The sequence below is a fragment of the Myotis davidii genome, unplaced genomic scaffold, assembly GCF_000327345.1.
Source record: "Myotis davidii unplaced genomic scaffold, ASM32734v1 scaffold1575, whole genome shotgun sequence".
Classification (NCBI taxonomy): domain Eukaryota; kingdom Metazoa; phylum Chordata; class Mammalia; order Chiroptera; family Vespertilionidae; genus Myotis; species Myotis davidii.
In genome coordinates, this window is record NW_006285999.1 from 59,641 (window position 1) to 64,322 (window position 4,682).

Sequence of the window (4,682 nt, forward strand, 5' to 3'; positions counted from 1 at the left end):
GCACGTCTCAGTGTCCCAGTAACGGCTGCAAGCACCTCTGAGTGAAAGCCGCCCTCAAGATCGCCCGCTGCCGGACAGTCCAGTTTCTCCCCGTATGAGTCCTGGGTCCCCAGAGACTTCCCAGAACCAGAGTTCAGAGCCGTCAGGAGCTTGTGACTCCCTCCAGATTCAAAAAGACAGCCGCGTCCTCAGGTGCCAGACCCTTCCCGCGCGCGCGAGCCCCCTACCTCTGCACTTTACTTCCGCAGCTCCTCTGGCTCTCAGTGTGCTTTTCTTTCCTTCTAGTTGTAGAATTTACACTCAGCCAGCCTTCCTGTAGTTCTGGATGATGTCTGTTTTGTGTTTTTGATGTATTTTTCAATTGTTGTGGGAGGCAGCAATTTCCCGGTGTTTATCTATGCCCCCATCTTAGTTTCTCCTGCTCTCATCTTTTAAAGAAAAATTCTCCATACGCCTGATACTCATACTCTAGTTTCCCAGTCCAAAAAACCACTCCAACCTTTTCATCCTGATAAATCTAGGGACCTTCTCTATGTTGACTATCTCTGCTCTCTTGTACCCATCATGATGATATGTCTTTAAATAAACTAGATCATATTAGTGCTATAGATCTGAGGGTTAGCAAATATATGTTTAAAATACCAGCCTTTATTTCACACATATCTTTTGAGGGATGTCAGCATGCTGGGGAATGCTCTAGGTCAGTGATGGCAAACCTATGACACACGTGTCAGAGGTGACACGTGAACTCATTTTTTTGGTTGATTTTTCTTTGTTAAATGGCATTTAAATATATAAAATAAATATCAAAAATATAAATTTTTGTTTTACTATGGTTGCAAAGATCAAAAAATTTTATATGTGAAACAGCACCAGAGTTAAGTTAGCGTTTTTGAAAATGCTGACACACCAAGCTCAAAAGGTTCGCCATCACTCCTCTAGGTGATGTAGGATAATTGAATAAGATAGGTTAGATAGCTGCCCTTTGAGAGTGGGATTTAGCAGACCATTAACTTATAAATACTCAAATAAGCAAAATAACTTCAGATTGTGTTAATTGCTAAGAAAGAAATAAGCAGGTAGTATGATGGAGAGTAACTTGAGGCTACTTTCTATCATGTGGTTAGAGAATATGTGCTTGAGGAGTTGTGACTCTGGTGCTAATCATGAGCTCCTTTAGACTCTTCTTGCTGTGTCCAACCTTTCCCAGTGTCTATCAAATTTCATTACTGAGCAATTCCACTTCTGGGTAAATATCTGAAGGAAATGAAAATGCTAACTTAGAAAGATCAGGATCCCCATGTTCATTACAGTATTATTTACAATAACCAATACAAGGAAACAACCTACGTCATTTGATGGATAAATTGATACAGAAAATGGAATGCTATTCGACCATAAAAGAAAGAAATCTCGCCATTTGCAACAACATGGATGACCTCAAAGAATGCTAAGTGAGGCAAGTAAGAGAAGGACATGTATGATATGACTTGTATGTGAAAATTAAAACCAAAAAAAAAGAGAAACAAAAACAATAGAACTCACAGAGGACAAATTGGTTGTGTACAGGAGTGGGAGTTGTGGGGGTCAAAAGGGTAAAGAAGGTCAAAAGATACTAACTTACATTGATAAAATGAATGAGTCCTGAAGATGAAATGTACAGCATGGTGACTATAGTTGGTACCACTGTATTACATATTTCCAAGTTGCTAAGGTTTTAAGAGTAAAACCTTAGAAGTTCTTATCACAAGAAAAAAATTTGTACCTAGTTGTACTTAAAATGGATATTAAGTAGGCTTATTGTGGTAATCATTTTGTTATTTACATATATCAAATAATTATGTTGTACAATAGAAATTAATATAATGTTATATGCCAATTATAGCCCAATAAAAAAGTTAAAAACATTTTTTGCTTGCCTCTACATATCTGCTTTCTAAAAAGACATTTTTTTAAAAATCAATAAGACTTATCTATTGTGGCGGGACAGTAAGAAGCTAAGAAAATTCCTGGGCAAGTGGATAGGGAAACTGAGACAAGAAAATTAAACAAGGACAAACAATGTGAACAACTTACAGCTAGCCAGTGAATTGCAAGAGCTTTTATCTTCCCCAATCATGGACTTGAAAGCAAATGGTTTGTACCTTCCCTCCCTAATGACAGAATATATAGCTTAAAGTTCCAGGGGTGGGCAAACTTTTTGACTCAAGGACCACAATGGGTTCTTAAACTGGACCGGAGGGCCGGAACAAAAGCATGGATGGAGTGTTTGTGTGAACTAATATAAATTCAAAGTAAACATCAACTTTAGTGCAGGGGTGGGCAAACTTTTTGACTCGAGGGCCACAATGGGTTCTTAAACTGGACCGGAGGGCCGGAACAAAAAGCATGGATGAGAGTTTGTGTGAACAAATATAAATTCAAAGTAAACATCATTACATAAAAGGATATGGTCTTTTTTTTTTTTTTAGTTTTATTCATTTCAAACGGGCCGTAGTTTGCCCACGGCTGGCTTAAACCATCCTCGTCTGAGAAATAGAGAACAGAGACCCAATTAAGGCCATTTGTGTCAGTTAAACCCAAGGACAAATGAAATTAGGGAAACAAATAACAAAAACCACATTAAAGCCAGACAGACCCAAGATAAAAGTAAAACAGTACAGCAGTCCAAAGAATGATCCCAAACTCCCCTAAACCCTCATTTTGGTGCATCAGCACATTAAAAATACACCTGGAAAGCTGATGAATATTCTGCTGAAAATCTCTCGTATGATTCTTGCCTTTGGACAAAAAAGATAAAAAGTCCTCTGGACAAAGACTCCTTTCCCCTAAAGCAGCCATGGGCAAACTATGGTCCGCGGGCCGAATTTGGCCCGTTTGAAATGAATAAAACTAAAAAAAAAAGACCGTACCCTTTTATGTAATGATGTTTACTTTCAATTTATATTCGTTCACACAAACACTCCATCCATGCTTTTGTTCCGGCCCTCTGGTCCAGTTTAAGAACCCATTGTGGCCCTCGAGTCAAAAAGTTTGCCCACCCCTGCCCTAAAGTCTAAGGGTCCCCACAATACTTGCAACTAGGAGAGCATTTGGGCAGGGGCAGCTCATCGTATGCTTACCCCCAATCCTATCTCCAAGGTCTCCTTTTCTCTGACTTCCCAGTGAGCTAAGAGCAGCCCGCCTTGGCTCACTTCTTTCCTATGTTTCTACGGAGTGAAAGGAGAACACTGTCTTGGCTCTCTCCTGTTGTTTCTTCTACCTTAAGTTCTTTCTTTGTTTCACAGTCCCAAGCTTTAATAAGCATACTCTGAAAAGCATCTGCACTTGTGTTGTGAGATCTTTTCTACATGAAGTCAAAAACCCACACACTACAGGCTGGCATAAGGCAGACCTCTCTCAGGCCGTCCAGGACCATCCCCGTCCAGTAACATTATTATTCCCTTTGTATTTGGAGATGCTCTTGGACATGTTGGATTAATGGTGTAGAATGGCTTATTGAATTAGAAACTCATCCTAACTACTTAGCTCTACCCATTTTGGGGTATCCATCCTCTTCAAATGGGGACATGGTGATGGAGGCGCCTTTAATGTCTTGGAATCCCATTTTTCTTATTTCTTCCCCTAAATAAGTTCCTGTACGATACTTATTGAACATTGGTCATTAGTTTGCCCTATTTATTTGACTGATTTGTATAAAAAGCTTTTGAATCTGTTATCTCTCTCCCTACTGTGGTCCATTGTGGACATTGCATCCTAAAACTCATATTTAAATCATTTGTTTACAAAATTTTGGAAACTCTTCATTGGTTTAGGATATGGTCACATTACCTGGCCATGGCCTTCAAGGCCTCTCATAATCTGGCCACAACCCAGTTCCTTCCACAACCACTCTTCTTCCTACTTCCTACTTCCTACTTCAGTTTCTTTTCTTAGAATCTACACTTTGCCATCCTTCCTCAACCTCACAGTTGTCTTAATCCTGTTTATGGAGGGGATACAGAATACATGTGGCACTTTGGCAAGTGGATTGTTTTGAGCTGAAGGCAATTAAGATCCAGCAGATTCAGGGAAAGCTTTTAACCTCTTTTTAACTACTAAAAGAATTTACAGAGGGGGCTTATACTAGGAAGAGAGTTATCACCAGAGATAACTTCATATATCAAAAAGACTTTATCTGACTGGTACAGCAAACATTTTTTTAACCAAGCATTTCCTCTTCTCATCATTCTGTGAAACATTCTTTTTAATCAGAAAGACTTATCTGGATGGCATGGCTAACATTTATTACCAAACATTTGCTATTCTCATCGTCCTGTGAATTGTCCTCCCAATTGAAGCTCCAGACTCCTACATCCTTCTCCTTAGCTCAGGATGGTGTATGAGCCTCAATTGCCTGACTGCCTTTGACTTTTCATGTGTTTTGAGGGCTTCTGTGTATCTGTAATTACATTTGGGTTTTTCCTGTTAATGTGTTATTTATCAATTTGATTATTAGACCAGTCAACAAAATGGGAAGGGAAGAAGCGGGTGTAATATGTCTCCAGCAGTAAAGGGTCTGGAACATGTTGGACTCTCTGTTTAACCCTCTGTCCCTGTTCAACTCTTTGTTGCCTCAGGTTTGCTGACGACCCAGAAAACTGGAATGCCACCCACAGAGAAAGGTCATGTCCCCAGGAAGG